Genomic DNA, 20147 nt, shown 5'->3' with positions numbered 1-20147 from the left:
AACCAGGTGATATCTAATCAGCACACAGGTAAGAAGTTAAGAAAATCTTTCTTTAAGGGTGAAGATGTTTCTCACAAAATCGTTGCCCCAATGCATCATTGAAATTCAAGCTGGAAAGATGATTTTGAAATATCAATTGTACATTTTGCATTGCTCTTCTGGTGACAATGTAGCTTGTTTTTGTCAATTACCATTTCAGTAATAGGGTAAAGAAAATTAAGTGGATTTCTGAAAGAAAACAATGCTGTCAATATACTATTAAAACAAATTAAAATGTTAAAAGTTATTGTACTTTAAGTAAAAATAAAAGAGTCAAAATATCAATTCCAGTTTTGGAAGAATTTAATTAACAAAAATATAAGTGCACATAGCAGAGGATGGTTTCGATCCACCGACCTCTGGGTTATGGGCCCAGCACGCTTCCGCTGCGCCACTCTGCTGCCCACGTAAGTTTCAGACATCCTGAAGTACTCACTCATCATGTGAAAGTACCAATGTGTTTCTTCGTTGGTCAATGGACGAAAAATCTTGCAAAACTCTCCAGATTATTGCCTTTTTAACCTTTTTCTAGGAAACTTTCTAGATGAATGCTTTTGTGCCTTTGTTAGTACATGCTTTTGCAAGTTGTCTCTGTGGTGCAATCGGTTAGCGCATTCGGCTGTTAACCGAAAGGCTGGTGTTTCAATACCACCCAGGGACGTAATTGACCTTGTGATCAAATTTTGCTGATCTTTAAGTAGACAAGTCAAAATTTCAAACCACCTCTTATAGTGTAGGGTACCTGGCCTTCTCTGATGCAATCAGAGTCAGATTTGATTAAGTCATTTTATAAAAACAGGAAGCACAATTTAGCATGGGGTTGCAGAGAAAAAAAAATATGCAGGCAGAGAAATCCAATTGAGTGATTAATCAGCTCTCCATTTTATGGCTTTATTTTTATGCTAACACATTTGCTCTCTGAAAAGTGTCCACAAAGGCAAGTCTCTGATTAACACCTTTGTAGGAATGGTTTTTCACCTATTACTGATTAAAACTTGCTTCATTGGAAAGGCAGCAAGATGCATCCTCATTACAATGTCCACTGAAATAATACAGTTTGACACCAGGAAACATAAACCTCACTGCATCCTTGCTGCTTTCTCAAGTGTGAATCTGTTTAATGTGAAAACCAGGTGATATCTAATCAGCACACAGGTAAGAAGTTAAGAAAATCTTTCTTTAAGGGTGAAGATGTTTCTCACAAAATCGTTGCCCCAATGCATCATTGAAATTCAAGCTGGAAAGATGATTTTGAAATATCAATTGTACATTTTGCATTGCTCTTCTGATGACAATGTAGCTTGTTTTTGTCAATTACCATTTCAGTAATAGGGTAAAGAAAATTAAGTGGATTTCTGAAAGAAAACAATACTGTCAATATACTATTAACAAAAATTAAAATGTTAAAAGTTATTGTACTTTAAGTAAAAATAAAATAGTCAAAATATCAATTCCAGTTTTGGAAGAATTTAATTAACAAAAAAATAAGTGCACACAGCAGAGGATGGTTTCGATCCACCGGCCTCTGGGTTATGGGCCCAGCACGCTTCCGCTGCGCCACTCTGCTGCTCATGTAAGTGCAAGAGATCCTGAAGTACTCACTCATCATGTGAAAGTACCAATGTGTTACTTCGTTGGTCAATGGAAGAAAAATCTTGCAAAACTCTCCAGATTATTGCCTTTTTAACCTTTTTCTAGGAAACTTTCTAGATGAATGCTTTTTTGCATTTGTCAGCACATGCTTTTGCAAGCTGTCTCTGTGGCGCAATCGGTTAGCGCATTCGGCTGTTAACCGAAAGGTTGGTGGTTCAATCCCACCCAGGGACGTAATTGACCTTGTGATCAATTTTTGGTGATCTTTAAGTAGACAAGTCAAAATTTTAAACCACCTCTTATAGTGTAGGGTACCTGGCCTTCTCTGATGCAATCAGAGTCAGATTTGATTAAGTCATTTTATAAAAAACAGGAAGCACAATTTAGCATGGGGTTGCAGAGAAAAAAAATTATGCAGGCAGAGAAATCCAATTGAGTGATTAATCAGCTCTCCATTTTATGGCTTTATTTTTATGCTAACACATTTGCTCTCTGAAAAGTGTCCACAAAGCCAAGTCTCTGATTAACACCTTTGTAGGAATGGTTTTTCACCTATTACTGATTAAAACTTGCTTCATTGGAAAGGCAGCAAGATGCATCCTCATTACAATGTCCACTGAAATAATACAGGTTGGCACCAGGAAACATAAACCTCACTGCATCCTTGCTGCTTTCTCAAGTGGGAATCTGTTTAATGTGAAAACCAGGTGATATCTAATCAGCACACAGGTAAGAAGTTAAGAAAATCTTTATTTAAGGGTGAAGATGTTTCTCACAAAATCGTTGCCCCAATGCATCATTGAAATTCAAGCTGGAAAGATGATTTTGAAATATCAATTGTACATTTTGCATTGCTCTTCTGGTGACAATGTAGCTTGTTTTTGTCAATTACCATTTCAGTAATAGGGTAAAGAAAATTAAGTGGATTTCTGAAAGAAAACAATGCTGTCAATATACTATTAAAACAAATTAAAATGTTAAAAGTTATTGTACTTTAAGTAAAAATAAAAGAGTCAAAATATCAATTCCAGTTTTGGAAGAATTTAATTAACAAAAAAATAAGTGCACATAGCAGAGGATGGTTTCGATCCACCGACCTCTGGGTTATGGGCCCAGCACGCTTCCGCTGCGCCACTCTGCTGCTCAAGTAAGTGTCAGAGATCCTGAAGTACTCACTCATCATGTGAAAGTACCAATGTGTTTCTTCGTTGGTCAATGGAAGAAAAATCTTGCAAAACTCTCCAGATTATTGCCTTGTTAACCTTTTTCTAGGAAACTTTCTAGATGAATGCTTTTTAGCCTTTGTTAGTACATGCTTTTGCAAGTTGTCTCTGTGGTGCAATCGATTAGCGCATTCGGCTGTTCACCGAAAGGCTGGTGGTTCAATACCACCCAGGGACGTAATTGACCTTGTGATCAAATTTTGCTGATCTTTAAGTAGACAAGTCAAAATTTCAAACCACCTCTTATAGTGTAGGGTACCTGGCCTTCTCTGATGCAATCAGAGTCAGATTTGATTAAGTCATTTTATAAAAAACAGGAAGCACAATTTAGCATGGGGTTGCAGAGAAAAAAAAATATGCAGGCAGAGAAATCCAATTGAGTGATTAATCAGCTCTCCATTTTATGGCTTTATTTTTATGCTAACACATTTGCTCTCTGAAAAGTGTCCACAAAGCCAAGTCTCTGATTAACACCTTTGTTGGAATGTTTTTTCACCTATTACTGATTAAAACTTGCTTCATTGGAAAGGCAGCAAGATGTATCCTCATTACAATGTCCACTGAAATAATACAGGTTGACACCAGGAAACATAAACCTCACTGCATCCTTGCTGCTTTCTCAAGTGGGAATCTGTTTAATGTGAAAACCAGGTGATATCTAATCAGCACACAGGTAAGAAGTTAATAAAATCTTTCTTTAAGGGTGAAGATGTTTCTCACAAAATCGTTGCCCCAATGCATCATTGAAATTCAAGCTGGAAAGATGATTTTGAAATATCAATTGTACATTTTGCATTGCTCTTCTGGTGACAATGTAGCTTGTTTTTGTCAATTACCATTTCAGTAATAGGGTAAAGAAAATTAAGTGGATTTCTGAAAGAAAACAATGCTGTCAATATACTATTAAAACAAATTAAAATGTTAAAAGTTATTGTACTTTAAGTAAAAATAAAATAGTCAAAATATCAATTCCAGTTTTGGAAGAATTTAATTAACAAAAAAATAAGTGCACATAGCAAAGGATGGTTTTGATCCACCGACCTCTGGGTTATGGGTCCAGCACGCTTCCGCTGCGCCACTCTGCTGCTCACATAAGTGTCAGAGATCCTGAAGTACTCACTCATCATGTGAAAGTACCAATGTGTTTCTTCGTTGGTCAATGGAAGAAAAATCTTGCAAAACTCTCCAGATTATTGCCTTTTTAACCTTTTTCTAGGAAACTTTCTAGATGAATGCTTTTTAGCCTTTGTCAGTAGATGCTTTTGCAAGCTGTCTCTGTGGTGCAATCGGTTAGCGCATTTGGCTGTTAACCGAAAGGTTGGTGGTTCAATCCCACCCAGGGACGTAATTGACCTTGTGATCAAATTTTGCTGATCTTTAAGTAGACAAGTCAAAATTTCAAACCACCTTTTATGGTGTAGGGTACCTGGCCTTCTCTGATGCAATCAGAGTCATATTTGATTAAGTCATTTTATAAAAAACAGGAAGCACAATTTAGCATTGGGGTTGCAGAGAAAAAAAATTATGCAGGCAGAGAAATCCAATTGAGTGATTAATCAGCTCTCCATTTTATGGCTTTATTTTTATGCTAACACATTTGCTCTCTGAAAAGTGTCCACAAAGCCAAGTCTCTGATTAACACCTTTGTAGGAATGGTTTTTCACCTATTACTGATTAAAACTTGCTTCATTGGAAAGGCAGCAAGATGCATCCTCATTACAATGTCCACTGAAATAATACAGGTTGACACCAGGAAACATAAACCTCACTGCATCCTTGCTGCTTTCTCAAGTGGGAATCTGTTTAATGTGAAAACCAGGTGATATCTAATCAGCACACAGGTAAGAAGTTAAGAAAATCTTTATTTAAGGGTGAAGATGTTTCTCACAAAATCGTTGCCCCAATGCATCATTGAAATTCAAGCTGGAAAGATGATTTTGAAATATCAATTGTACATTTTGCATTGCTCTTCTGGTGACAATGTAGCTTGTTTTTGTCAATTACCATTTCAGTAATAGGGTAAAGAAAATTAAGTGGATTTCTGAAAGAAAACAATGCTGTCAATATACTATTAAAACAAATTAAAATGTTAAAAGTTATTGTACTTTAAGTAAAAATAAAAGAGTCAAAATATCAATTCCAGTTTTGGAAGAATTTAATTAACCAAAAAATAAGTGCACATAGCAGAGGATGGTTTCGATCCACCGACCTCTGGGTTATGGGCCCAGCACGCTTCCGCTGCGCCACTCTGCTGCTCATGTAAGTGTCAGAGATCCTGAAGTACTCACTCATCATGTGAAAGTACCAATGTGTTTCTTCGTTGGTCAATGGAAGAAAAATCTTGCAAAACTCTCCAGATTATTGCCTTGTTAACCTTTTTCTAGGAAACTTTCTAGATGAATGCTTTTTAGCCTTTGTTAGTACATGCTTTTGCAAGTTGTCTCTGTGGTGCAATCGATTAGCGCATTCGGCTGTTCACCGAAAGGCTGGTGGTTCAATACCACCCAGGGACGTAATTGACCTTGTGATCAAATTTTGCTGATCTTTAAGTAGACAAGTCAAAATTTCAAACCACCTCTTATAGTGTAGGGTACCTGGCCTTCTCTGATGCAATCAGAGTCAGATTTGATTAAGTCATTTTATAAAAAACAGGAAGCACAATTTAGCATGGGGTTGCAGAGAAAAAAAAAATATGCAGGCAGAGAAATCCAATTGAGTGATTAATCAGCTTTCCATTTTATGGCTTTATTTTTATGCTAACACATTTGCTCTCTGAAAAGTGTCCACAAAGACAAGTCTCTGATTAACACCTTTGTTGGAATGTTTTTTCACCTATTACTGATTAAAACTTGCTTCATTGGAAAGGCAGCAAGATGCATCCTCATTACAATGTCCACTGAAATAATACAGGTTGACACCAGGAAACATAAACCTCACTGCATCCTTGCTGCTTTCTCAAGTGGGAATCTGTTTAATGTGAAAACCAGGTGATATCTAATCAGCACACAGGTAAGAAGTTAATAAAATCTTTCTTTAAGGGTGAAGATGTTTCTCACAAAATCGTTGCCCCAATGCATCATTGAAATTCAAGCTGGAAAGATGATTTTGAAATATCAATTGTACATTTTGCATTGCTCTTCTGGTGACAATGTAGCTTGTTTTTGTCAATTACCATTTCAGTAATAGGGTAAAGAAAATTAAGTGGATTTCTGAAAGAAAACAATGCTGTCAATATACTATTAAAACAAATTAAAATGTTAAAAGTTATTGTACTTTAAGTAAAAATAAAAGAGTCAAAATATCAATTCCAGTTTTGGAAGAATTTAATTAACAAAAAAATAAGTGCACATAGCAAAGGATGGTTTTGATCCACCGACCTCTGGGTTATGGGTCCAGCACGCTTCCGCTGCGCCACTCTGCTGCTCACATAAGTGTCAGAGATCCTGAAGTACTCACTCATCATGTGAAAGTACCAATGTGTTTCTTCGTTGGTCAATGGAAGAAAAATCTTGCAAAACTCTCCAGATTATTGCCTTTTTAACCTTTTTCTAGGAAACTTTCTAGATGAATGCTTTTTAGCCTTTGTCAGTAGATGCTTTTGCAAGCTGTCTCTGTGGTGCAATCTGTTAGCGCATTCGGCTGTTAACCGAAAGGTTGGTGGTTCAATCCCACCCAGGGACGTAATTGACCTTGTGATCAAATTTTGCTGATCTTTAAGTAGACAAGTCAAAATTTCAAACCACCTTTTATGGTGTAGGGTACCTGGCCTTCTCTGATGCAATCAGAGTCATATTTGATTAAGTCATTTTATAAAAAACAGGAAGCACAATTTAGCATGGGGTTGCAGAGAAAAAAAATTATGCAGGCAGAGAAATCCAATTGAGTGATTAATCAGCTCTCCATTTTATGGCTTTATTTTTATGCTAACACATTTGCTCTCTGAAAAGTGTCCACAAAGCCAAGTCTCTGATTAACACCTTTGTAGGAATGGTTTTTCACCTATTACTGATTAAAACTTGCTTCATTGGAAAGGCAGCAAGATGCATCCTCATTACAATGTCCACTGAAATAATACAGGTTGACACCAGGAAACATAAACCTCACTGCATCCTTGCTGCTTTCTCAAGTGGGAATCTGTTTAATGTGAAAACCAGGTGATATCTAATCAGCACACAGGTAAGAAGTTAAGAAAATCTTTCTTTAAGGGTGAAGATGTTTCTCACAAAATCGTTGCCCCAATGCATCATTGAAATTCAAGCTGGAAAGATGATTTTGAAATATCAATTGTACATTTTGCATTGCTCTTCTGGTGACAATGTAGCTTGTTTTTGTCAATTACCATTTCAGTAATAGGGTAAAGAAAATTAAGTGGATTTCTGAAAGAAAACAATGCTGTCAATATACTATTAAAACAAATTAAAATGTTAAAAGTTATTGTACTTTAAGTAAAAATAAAAGAGTCAAAATATCAATTCCAGTTTTGGAAGAATTTAATTAACAAAAATATAAGTGCACATAGCAAAGGATGGTTTTGATCCACCGACCTCTGGGTTATGGGCCCAGCACGCTTCCGCTGCGCCACTCTGCTGCTCACATAAGTGTCAGAGATCCTGAAGTACTCACTCATCATGTGAAAGTACCAATGTGTTTCTTCGTTGGTCAATGGAAGAAAAATCTTGCAAAACTCTCCAGATTATTGCCTTTTTAACCTTTTTCTAGGAAACTTTCTAGATGAATGCTTTTTAGCCTTTGTCAGTAGATGCTTTTGCAAGCTGTCTCTGTGGTGCAATCGGTTAGCGCATTCGGCTGTTAACCGAAAGGTTGGTGGTTTAATCCCACCCAGGGACGTACAGATGTGTCCACTATTACCTTTCTGAAAACAGAGCTATGGTAGTAAATTTGGCATGACATATATTCCTTGTGCTTTTGTGCCGTCATATTGTGCCGTGACAATTCGTGACAATTTATAGTTTCACCACTGGGTGGCCAGTGCATCACGTAACATAGCTTTGCACTAATATTGCTGTTAAATAGACACTGTAATCAGTATGGCCAGCTTTAAAGTCTAGTTGCTAATTGTGTAGGTGTGAAAATCTCAGTGTGAGAGGCCTTTGAAGTAGACTCCTTGGGGGTTACAGATTTTATCCTGGCTGGGGGATGTTACTATCAGTGACGTGTGGTGGGCACGTCCCTGCTTACTATACAGTATGTTGCTCAAAGCACAGAGGTGAATGAAATCTAAAGTGAAATTAAACAATAAGTTAATAAAAACCTTAGTGCTATAGAGTAAAAGAACATATTATAAGATTTTGCAATGATAAAATATTTCCAAATAAAGGGCCTCATTACGAGTTGATCAGACGAAGATGCTTTTTTCAGCCCGTGCGACAAACTAACCTCCGCCTATGGGGGTTGTTTTTTTCCCCATACCAAGGCTTTGATCACTTGTGCAGTCCTGTTATGGTAAAAAATGTTGTGCAGTTTCTAAGTAGTTCTGGACTTAGGGGGTCATTATGACCCAATCGCAGCGTGTTGTCGTTCGCACAGCTGCAATCGGGTCCCTACTGCACATGTGCGACGGCCGCTATGCGCACGCACGGCCATCGACGGGAAACGACGCTGGAACCGAAAAAAGCGATCGCTGCAATGATCGCACGAAGATTGACAGGCGGAGGGGGTACCTGGGCATCAACTCACCGTTTGCAGCCGTTTTCGGGGTGGGGGGGGGGGGTAAGAAAACGCGGGTGTAGTGAGAGAAACGCAGGCGTGTCCAGGACGGGTGTTTGACGTCAGAGCCAGGACCGAACAGGCTGAAAACGTTGCAGCAGGTAAGTAAGTCACCGGCACCCCTGCACTGAGGACACCGCTGGCACTTCCCACACTGCCGGCACCCCTGCACTGGGGATGCTGCCAGCACTCCTGCGCTGAGGACACCTCCTGCACTGCGGACACTGCCGGCACTTTTGCACTGAGGACACTTCCGGCACTCCCACACTGCCTGCACCCCTGACTGCTGACACTTCTGGCACCCCTGCGCTGGGGATACTGCCAGCACTCCTGCACTGAAGACACCTCTCGCACCAAGGACACTTCTGGCACTCCCACACGGCCGACACCCTTGAACTCCTGCACTAAGGACACCTCCAGTACTCCCGCACTGCCGACACTGCCGGTACCCCTGCACTGAGGACACCGCCGGCACTTCCCGCACTGCCGACACTCCTGCACTGGGTATACTGCCAGCATTCCTGCACTGAGGACACCTCCTGCACTGCCGACACTGCCGGCACCCCTGCACAGAGGACACTTCCGGCACTCCCACACTGCTGGCACCCCTGAACTCCTGCAATAAGGACACCGCCCTCACTGCCAGCACTCCTGCAATGAGGACACCTTTTGCACTGCTGACACCCCTGCCCTGCCGGCACACCTATTGCTAGCACTCATGGACTGAGGACACCTCCCGCACTGCCGGCACTTCTACACCGAGGACACTTCCGGCAACCCCACACTGCCGGCACCCCTGAATTCCTGCAATGAGGACACCTCCCGCACTGTCGACACTGCCGGCACACCTGCACTGGGGATACTGCCAGCACTCCTAGACTGAGGACACCTCCCGCACTGCTGGCACCCCTGCACCGAGGACACTTCCGACACTCCCACACTGCCGACACTGCCAGCACCCCTGAACTCCTGCACTGGGGACACCTCCCACACTGCCAACACTGCTGGAACCCCTGCACCGAGGACACTTCTGGCACTCCCAAACTGCCGACACCCCTGAACTCTTGCACTTAGGACACCTCCATTACTCCCGCACTGCCGACACTGCCAACACCCCTGCACTGAGGACACCACCGGCACTGCCTGCACTGCTGACACTCCTGCACTGGGGATACTGTCAGAATTCCTGCACAAAGGACACCTCCCGCACTGTCGACACTGCCGGCACACCTGCACTGGGGATACTGCCAGCACTCCTAGACTGAGGACACCTCCCGCACTGCTGGCACCCCTGCACCAAGGACACTTCCGACACTCCCACACTGCCGACACCCCTGAACTCTTGCACTTAGGACACCTCCATTACTCCTGCACTGCCGACACTGCCGACACCCCTGCACTGAGGACACCACCGGCACTGCCTGCACTGCTGACACTCCTGCACTGGGGATACTGTCAGAATTCCTGCACAAAGGACACCTCCCGCACTGTCGACACTGCCGGCACACCTGCACTGGGGATACTGCCAGCACTCCTAGACTGAGGACACCTCCCGCACTGCTGGCACCCCTGCACCGAGGACACTTCCGACACTCCCACACTGCCGACACTGCCAGCACCCCTGAACTCCTGCACTGGGGACACCTCCCACACTGCCAACACTGCTGGAACCCCTGTACCGAGGACACTTCTGGCACTCCCAAACTGCCGACACCCCTGAACTCTTGCACTAAGGACACCTCCAGTACTCCCGCACTGCCGACACTGCCGACACCCCTGCACTGAGGACACCACCGGCACTGCCTGCACTGCTGACACTCCTGCACTGGGGATACTGTCAGAATTCCTGCAATAAGGACACCTCCCGCACTGTCGACACTGCCGGCACACCTGCACTGGGGATACTGCCAGCACTCCTAGACTGAGGAAACCTCCCGCACTGCTGGCACCACTGCACCGAGGACACTTCCAACACTCCCACACTGCCAGCACCCCTGAACTCCTGCACTGGGGACACCTCCCACACTGCCAACACTGCTGGAACCCCTGCACCGAGGACACTTCTGGCACTCCCAAACTGCCGACACCCCTGAACTCTTGCACTAAGGACACCTCCAGTACTCCTGCACTGCCGACACCCCTGCACTGAGGACACCACCGGCACTGCCTTCACTGCTGACACTCCTGCACTGGGGATACTGTCAGAATTCCTGCACTAAGGACACCTCCCGCACTGTCGACACTGCCGGCACACCTGCACTGGGGATACTGCCAGCACTCCTAGACTGAGGACACCTCCCGCACTGCTGGCACCCCTGCACCGAGGACACTTCAGACACTCCCACACTGCCGACACTGCCAGCACCCTTGAACTCTTGCACTGAGGACACCTCCCACACTGCCAACACTGCTGGAACCCCTGCACCAAGGACACTTCTGGCACTCCCAAACTGCCGACACCCCTGAACTCCTGCACTAAGGACACCTCCAGTACTCCCACACTGCCGACACCCCTGCACTGAGGACACCACCGGCACTGCCTGCACTGCTGACACTCCTGCACTGGGGATACTGCCAGAATTCCTGCACTAAGGACACCTCCTGCACTGCCGACACTGCCGGCACCCCTGCACTGAGGACACTTCCGGCACTCCCACACTGCCGGCACCCCTGAACTCCTGCAATGAGAACACCGCCCTCACTGCCGGCACTCCTGCAATGAGGACACCTTTTGCACTGCCGACATCCCTGCCCTGCCGGCACACCTATTGCTAGCACTCATGGACTGAGGACACCTCCCGCACTGCTGGCACTTCTACACCGAGGACACTTCCGGCAACCCCACACTGCCGGCACCCCTAAACTCCTGCAATGAGGACACCTTCCGCACTGTTGACACTGCCGACACCCCCATTCTGCCGGCACACCTATTGCCAGCACTCCTACACTGAGGACACCTCCCACACTGCCGACACCGCTACCCTGCCGGCACACCTATTGTTAGCTCTCATGGACTGAGGACATCTCCCGTACTGCCGACACTGATGGGACCCCTGCACCGAGGACACTTATAAAATCCTGTTTTTTTTATTGTTCTACGTCAGGTATCATGGATAAAACATTCTTCCAGTCCATGATCATTAATGATACTTTAGTGCCGTATGTAAGAAAGTATTGGTCATCTGGACATCGAATGTTCCAGGACAATGATCCAAAACATAGTGCTTCGGCCAAATTCATAGAGGAAAAAGGCATCATTTGGCAACGCACACCACCAGAGTAAGTACAGTTTTGCCCTGTAGACTGATGCTTCCTGTAAAGCATGAAATGCCAAATATTCCATTTTTAAATTCTCTCCCTTTATTGACTTTTCACAGATCACCGGACATGAATCCTATCGAGCTAGTGTGGTCTCAAATGAAAAGTTATATTCGTTCTCAATGTAAGCCAAGGACAAAAGAGCAACTGATTGATGGCATCAATACATTTTGGAAAAACGTACTTACATTGGAGACCTGTAATAATTATGTAGACCATTTATTTTCTGTGCTGCCAGTGATTATAGAAAGAAATGGACAAGCCAGCTGCATGTAATTGGAATGGATCATATTGTCGACAAAAAGAAGGTCAACAGTCATTAGGTCGACCAATATTGGTCGACAGGCCATATGTCGACACATCAAAAAAGACAGTACGCAAACGAATAATGCATAGAATTTGCATAAAGGACCCTTTACCTATCGTACTCATCCTTTCTGCAAATGCTTTAAATATCAAAATTAGACTACCTGCTTAAATTAATTAATTTGTTATATTTTATCTGTAACATGTACTTCACCCTAGTATTACATTTGTTATGCAATCTTGAAAATTGTTTAAAAAAAAAAAAGTAGTCACCTCTGCAACACTGTATACTGTAATTGTGTATGGATTGTACAAAGCATCCAAGTGATTGCATTCAGTTTTGTCTAACTTACAGTATATTTATACTATTTAGTTGGAATTATTTTGTCATTGCAAAGTATTATAATATGTTCCGTTACCTTGTAGCACTATTAGGTTTTAATTAACTTATTCTTTAATGTCACTTTAGACTTCATTCACCTCTGTGCTCTGAGTAACAAATAACTCCAATTTTTGCATTAATAAACTGAGGCTCTGAATTGCTAAAAGTTCACTGTTTATTTCAAATTCCAGGACAGCAGCCCTTCCCCCACCCAGAATTCATGTTACTGTGCTGTATCTCTATTCCCCAAGGAATCTACTTCAAAGGCCTCTCACACTGAGATTTTCACACCTACACAATTAAGAACTGGACTCTAAAGCTGGCAATACTGTACATCAGAATGACCTGAATACGATCACACACACATAGCGATTTGGGCTGCTTTTCTAATTGATTTGCTGAGTCACTTAGAAATACAGCACAAATCGCTATGTGTGTATGGACTATAGCGATAGTGATGTGCGTCCCTGCATGCTTGAAAGATCTAGTCATCACCCATGTTTTCTCTATTGCAAACACGGGCAGTGACAGATCGCTCAGCACACATCGCTGGTGCAGCTCTGTGTGCTGAGTGATCTTGGTGAGCCCGTGTGATCACCGATATCGCTGGGCAGAAAACAGTCAACATAGGTAAGTATGTGTGTGTCGACATGTGTGAAATAAAGTTTTACTGTCACGGTGTGTGTCTCCTGTTTTTATTTGGGTATTTTTTTCCCATTAGAACTACAGGTACCAGCGGGCACGTTTTTCTCCCGCATGCTGGTACTTGTGGTTCTCCAAGTACCAGCTTGCGGGGGAGGCTTGCTGGGACTTGTAGTACTACTGGAAAAAACAATATTCTTTCAATTTTCTCAAGGCTATCAGCCCCCCATCCGCAGCCTTTGGATGGGGGGGACAGCCTCGGGCTTCACCCCTGGCCCTTGGGTGGCTGGGGGGTGGACCCCTTGATTGAAGGGATCCCCACTCCCCCAGGGTACCCCGGCCAGGGGTGACTAGTTGGATATTTAATGCCACGGCCGCAGGGCACTGTATAAAAGTGACCCCCGGCTGTGGCATTATCTGTCCAGCTAGTGGAGCCCGATGCTGGTGTAAAAAATACGGGGGACCCCTACTCTTTTTGTCCCCCGTATTTTTTGCACCAGCACCAGGCGCAGAGCCCGGTGCTAGTTTTAAAAATACGGGGGATCCCCTGTCCGTTTCCCCCCCGGATTTTTAGAACCAGGACCGGCTCGAAGAGCCCGAGGCTGGTTATGCTTTGGAGGGGGGACCCCACGCAATTTTTTGGGGTTTTTTCCCCATTCCATTAAAAAAAAAAAAAAAAATATATATATATATATATATATATATATATAATCTTTTTAAAAATATATAAAAAATACTTGTGCCTCCAAAAAAGAGGGCACCAGGCAAGCTGTACATTTTACTACATTGGGAGTGCCAAATATCAACATCATATATATATATATATATATATATATATATTTGCCTTGGCAGCCCAACCATGCTGGTATCCATAGTTCAGTATAAAAATAAGTAAATCTAATAAATGTATGGTGGTGAAAGAAAAGCCCAGTTTCACTGAAAAAAGACACTTCTGCATGTTTTGAAATTAAAAAACAAAACAAAACTGAAGAACTGTAGGCAGGCACTGTCCGCCTACTTCGGTGACATCACAAGTTGGACAGAAGTTGGAAGGTTGGTTGGTCTGATGAAAAGTTGGTTAGATGTGTGGAGCACTGGTAAAAAGTTGGTGAGATGTGTGGGGCACTGTTTTAGTTGAACAGACAAGTTGGATGGTTGGAAGTTTGGAGTGTTGGAGAAAAGTTGGTCTGATGTATGGCTAGCATTAGTGCAGGAGTTCAGAGGTGTCGGCTGTGTGGGAGTGCAGCAGGTGTCCTCCTTGCAGAAGTTCAGGGGTGCCGGCAGTGTCAGCAGTGCAGGAGGTGTCCTCCTTGCAGGAGTTCAGGGGTGCTGGCTGTGTCGGCAGCGCGGGAGTACTGGAGGTGTCCTTAGTGCAGGAGTTCAGAGGTGTCGGCAGTGTTGGAGTGCCAGACGTGTCCTCGGTGCAGGGATGCCAGCAGTGTTGGCAGTGTGGGAGGTGTCCTCAGTGCAGGAGTTTAGGGGCGCCGGCAGTGCGGGCAGTGTCCTCAGTGCAGGGGTGCTGGCAGTGTGGGCAGTTCGGGAGTACTGGAGGTGTCCTTAGTGCAGGAGTTCAGGAGTGTCGGCAGTGTGGGAGTGCCAGAAGTGTCCTCGGTGAAGGAGTTCAGGGGTGTCGGCATTGTCGGCAGTGTGGGAGGTGTCCTCCTTGCAGTAGTTATGGGGTGCTGGCAGTGCGGGAGTGCCAGAAGTGTCCACGGTACCATCAACCAAGTGCAAGGAGGACATCTCCCGCACTACTGACACTCCTGCACTGGGGATACTGCCAGCCCTCCTGCACTGATTACACCACCTACACCTCTGCACCGAGGACACTACTGGCACTCCCACATGTATTGGAGATATATTAATACTTCACAATTAGCTGCCGCTGCTGATATTCCCGTGTGCCTGATGGATAAATTGCCCTGCACATATGGATGTCCATGTTGCTGCCCACGGTGCTGTTGGTGGCTAGAGGTGGGAGGAGAAGCCACCGGCATCCTTGATTCTGCTGACCGGAAGTCTGACCCGGTCACATGCTCGTTGCCAGGGGTTACATGCTCGTTGCCAGGGGTTACATATGCTTTTTGCCATAGGGGTTATATGCTTAGAGCCAGGGGGTTACATGCTCATTCTGGGTAGCGCTGGGTAATGGTCTAGTAATACCCCTGGCATCTGTCTCCTATAAGGGCCGTCTTCCATGCTGTCTGCATGGAATCTGCAGCTTCCAGTAGTAGGTAGAGCCTAAGCATCTATTGTGCCGGTGCTGCGCCCCCCCAGTACTCAGCTATCCAGGCTGCAGCCTTATGGCTGATCAGGCCCTGGGTCTCATGTTTCTTCACCCACTTGTATGGCAGGCAGAGCACCCACTGACTTATGGAGCACAGCCCTAGCACAGGACTGATTTGTGGCAGACAGGCACAGCACCCACTTGTATGGCAGACAGAGCACCCAGTGACTTATTACGGCAGCACAGCCTCAGCGCTGGACCGATTTGTGGCAGACAGACGCAGCACCCACTTGTATGGCAGACACTGTCGATCTTCAGACCGGATCCCAGTGAAATATATGTGGTATTGAAATACCAAAAATTCTCTCTACTCGCACCTTAACCACCAAACAATTGCAAAAAATGACAAGTATCAATAGTGCCTTTTAGTTAGTATCATAATTTCTATATTGAATCTCTGTGTGGAGTTTGTATGAACTCTTCATCAGCACATTATCAATCACAAGGAAAAAGATTTTTTTAAACATATAGGCAACATTGAGCCAGGTACATGTTGGAAGTTAGTATGAGAGATGTATTGGAAAAATATTAATACTTCACAATTAGCTGCTGCAGCTGATATTCCCGTGTGCATGATGGATAAATTGCCCTGCACATACGGCTCATGGGGGTCATTCTGACCCGATCGCTGCTGCTGACCAGCCGCTTCGGGCCGTGTAGTAATGAGTAGCTCCCGGCCAGCACGCTAAAGCTGCGCTGGCCGGGAGCTACTCCTGAAGTACAAAAGCATCGCCGCTGTGCAATACTTTTGCACTTCTGCAGGGGGGGAGGGGGCGTAACTGACCTGCGGGGCGGACTGGCCCTGTGCTGGGCATCCCCCGCATGTCTTTGTTCCTGATCGTAGCCCTGCAAAATTTTGCAGGGCTACGATCAACTCGGAATGACCCCCCCATAGCTGCAATTTTGTTAGCAGATGGGCAAAACCATGGGGGTCATGCAGGCCTGATTGCACGCTAGGTTGTTTTGTTGAGCTGCGATCAGGACATAACTGCGCATGTGTGTGCCCCGCAATACGCAGGTGCGTCGCACAGGTACAAAGTGGATCGTTGCTGAGCAATGGATTTAATGAAGAATCCATTCGCACAGACAATCGCAAGGAGATTGACTGGAAGAAAACATTTGTGGATGTCAACTGACCGTTTTCTGGGAGTGTTTGGAAAAACGCAGGTGTGTCTATGCGTTTGCAGGGTGGGTGTCTGATGTAAATTCGGGGCATACACTTTAGCCTGTTCGTGTCCGGAATTGACGTCAGACACCTGCCCTGCAAACGCTTGGACACGCCTGCGTTTTTCCAAACACTCCAAGAAAGCGTTCAGTTGCCACCCACAAATGCCCTCTTCCTATCAATCTCCTTGCGATCTGCTGTGCGAATCGATTCTTCGTTAAATCCATTGCTCAGCAATGATCCGCTTTGTACCCGTACGACGCACATGCGCATTGAGGTGCGTACGCATGTGCAGTTTCGACCTGATCGCAATGCTGCAAAACAACCTAGCGTGCGATCATTTCGGAATGACCCCCATGATTTTGCCCATTTGCAAATAAAATGCTGCTAGAATCAGGTCTGAACTACTCCCTCTAGAATCTCTTTATCAGACTTTCTGCTTGCTCAGTTTCTGAAAATGCCACCTGCTGTCTGAAAAGTGGTACTTGCCGTGTATATCTTAAGAGGAAAGCTTATCTCGTGCCATGAACGGCAGGCCATGATACTTTTTTCAGAAAGGTAATAGTGGACACATCTGTAATTGACCTTGTGATCAAATTTTGGTGATATTTAAGTAGACAAGTCAAAATTTCAAACCACCTTTTATGGTGTAGGGTACCTGGCCTTCTCTGATGCAATCAGAGTCATATTTGATTAAGTCATTTTATAAAAAACAGGAAGCACAATTTAGCATTGGGGTTGCAGAGAAAAAAAATTATGCAGGCAGAGAAATCCAATTGAGTGATTAATCAGCTCTCCATTTTATGGCTTTATTTTTATGCTAACACATTTGCTCTCTGAAAAGTGTCCACAAAGCCAAGTCTCTGATTAACACCTTTGTAGGAATGGTTTTTCACCTATTACTGATTAAAACTTGCTTCATTGGAAAGGCAGCAAGATGCATCCTCATTACAATGTCCACTGAAATAATACAGGTTGACACCAGGAAACATAAACCTCACTGCATCCTTGCTGCTTTCTCAAGTGGGAATCTGTTTAATGTGAAAACCAGGTGATATCTAATCAGCACACAGGTAAGAAGTTAAGAAAATCTTTCTTTAAGGGTGAAGATGTTTCTCACAAAATCGTTGCCCCAATGCATCATTGAAATTCAAGCTGGAAAGATGATTTTGAAATATCAATTGTACATTTTGCATTGCTCTTCTGGTGACAATGTAGCTTGTTTTTGTCAATTACCATTTCAGTAATAGGGTAAAGAAAATTAAGTGGATTTCTGAAAGAAAACAATGCTGTCAATATACTATTAAAACAAATTAAAATGTTAAAAGTTATTGTACTTTAAGTAAAAATAAAAGAGTCAAAATATCAATTCCAGTTTTGGAAGAATTTAATTAACCAAAAAATAAGTGCACATAGCAGAGGATGGTTTCGATCCACCAACCTCTGGGTTATGGGCCCAGCACGCTTCCGCTGCGCCACTCTGCTGCTCATTTAAGTGCCAGAGATCCTGAAGTACTCACTCATCATGTGAAAGTACCAATGTGTTTCTTCGTTGGTCAATGGAAGAAAAATCTTGCAAAACTCTCCAGATTATTGCCTTTTTAACCTTTTTCTAGGAAACTTTCTAGATAAATGCTTTTTAGCCTTTGTCAGCACATGCTTTTGCAAGCTGTCTCTGTGGCGCAATCGGTTAGCGCATTCGGCTGTTAACCGAAAGGTTGGTGGTTCAATCACACCCAGGGACGTAATTGACCTTGTGATCAAATTTTGGTGATCTTTAAGTAGACAAGTCAAAATTTCAAACCACCTCTTATAGTGTAGGGTATCTGGCCTTCTCTGATGCAATCAGAGTCAGATTTGATTAAGTCATTTTATAAAAAACAGGAAGCACAATTTAGCATGGGGTTGCAGAGAAAAAAAAATATGCAGGCAGAGAAATCCAATTGAGTGATTAATAAGCTCTCCATTTTATGGCTTTATTTTTATGCTAACACATTTGCTCTCTGAAAAGTGTCCACAAAGCCAAGTCTCTGATTAACACCTTTGTTGGAATGTTTTTTCACCTATTACTGATTAAAACTTGCTTCATTGGAAAGGCAGCAAGATGCATCCTCATTACAATGTCCACTGAAATAATACAGGTTGACACCAGGAAACATAAACCTCACTGCATCCTTGCTGCTTTCTCAAGTGGGAATCTGTTTAATGTGAAAACCAGGTGATATCTAATCAGCACACAGGTAAGAAGTTAATAAAATCTTTCTTTAAGGGTGAAGATGTTTCTCACAAAATCGTTGCCCCAATGCATCATTGAAATTCAAGCTGGAAAGATGATTTTGAAATATCAATTGTACATTTTGCATTGCTCTTCTGGTGACAATGTAGCTTGTTTTTGTCAATTACCATTTCAGTAATAGGGTAAAGAAAATTAAGTGGATTTCTGAAAGAAAACAATGCTGTCAATATACTATTAAAACAAATTAAAATGTTAAAAGTTATTGTACTTTAAGTAAAAATAAAAGAGTCAAAATATCAATTCCAGTTTTGGAAGAATTTAATTAACAAAAAAATAAGTGCACATAGCAGAGGATGGTTTCGATCCACCGACCTCTGGGTTATGGGCCCAGCACGCTTCCGCTGCGCCACTCTGCTGCTCACATAAGTGTCAGAGATCCTGAAGTACTCACTCATCATGTGAAAGTACCAATGTGTTTCTTCGTTGGTCAATGGAAGAAAAATCTTGCAAAACTCTCCAGATTATTGCCTTTTTAACCTTTTTCTAGGAAACTTTCTAGATGAATGCTTTTTAGCCTTTGTCAGTAGAAGCTTTTGCAAGCTGTCTCTGTGGTGCAATCGGCTAGCGCATTCGGCTGTTAACCGAAAGGTTGGTGGTTCAATCCCACCCAGGGACGTAATTGACCCTGTGATCAAATTTTGCTGATCTTTAAGTAGACAAGTCAAAATTTCAAACCACCTTTTATGGTGTAGGGTACCTGGCCTTCTCTGATGCAATCAGAGTCATATTTGATTAAGTCATTTTATAAAAAACAGGAAGCACAATTTAGCATTGGGGTTGCAGAGAAAAAAAATTATGCAGGCAGAGAAATCCAATTGAGTGATTAATCAGCTCTCCATTTTATGGCTTTATTTTTATGCTAACACATTTGCTCTCTGAAAAGTGTCCACAAAGCCAAGTCTCTGATTAACACCTTTGTAGGAATGGTTTTTCACCTATTACTGATTAAAACTTGCTTCATTGGAAAGGCAGCAAGATGCATCCTCATTACAATGTCCACTGAAATAATACAGGTTGACACCAGGAAACATAAACCTCACTGCATCCTTGCTGCTTTCTCAAGTGGGAATCTGTTTAATGTGAAAACCAGGTGATATCTAATCAGCACACAGGTAAGAAGTTAAGAAAATCTTTCTTTAAGGGTGAAGATGTTTCTCACAAAATCGTTG

At 43.4% G+C, this 20147-nt stretch overlaps 5 non-coding genes across 5 annotated transcripts; 1 reads left to right on the top strand and 4 right to left on the bottom strand.

Annotated features, from left to right (window-relative positions):
• Positions 1-368: 368 nt before the first annotated feature.
• Positions 369-440, bottom strand: TRNAM-CAU (transfer RNA methionine (anticodon CAU)). The gene has a single exon. It is a non-coding gene; the product is annotated as a tRNA-Met (tRNA).
• A 1352-nt stretch (positions 441-1792) lies between these two features.
• TRNAN-GUU (transfer RNA asparagine (anticodon GUU)) lies at positions 1793-1866 on the top strand. The gene has a single exon. It is a non-coding gene; the product is annotated as a tRNA-Asn (tRNA).
• An 835-nt stretch (positions 1867-2701) lies between these two features.
• TRNAM-CAU (transfer RNA methionine (anticodon CAU)) lies at positions 2702-2773 on the bottom strand. The gene has a single exon. It is a non-coding gene; the product is annotated as a tRNA-Met (tRNA).
• A 2263-nt stretch (positions 2774-5036) lies between these two features.
• TRNAM-CAU (transfer RNA methionine (anticodon CAU)) lies at positions 5037-5108 on the bottom strand. Its single transcript has one exon. It is a non-coding gene; the product is annotated as a tRNA-Met (tRNA).
• Positions 5109-19262: 14154 nt separating this feature from the next.
• TRNAM-CAU (transfer RNA methionine (anticodon CAU)) lies at positions 19263-19334 on the bottom strand. The gene has a single exon. It is a non-coding gene; the product is annotated as a tRNA-Met (tRNA).
• Positions 19335-20147: the final 813 nt, after the last annotated feature.

Source organism: Pseudophryne corroboree, chromosome 4, assembly GCF_028390025.1.
Source record: "Pseudophryne corroboree isolate aPseCor3 chromosome 4, aPseCor3.hap2, whole genome shotgun sequence".
NCBI lineage: Eukaryota > Metazoa > Chordata > Amphibia > Anura > Myobatrachidae > Pseudophryne > Pseudophryne corroboree.
This window is presented reverse-complemented; position numbering and strand designations above follow the sequence as displayed.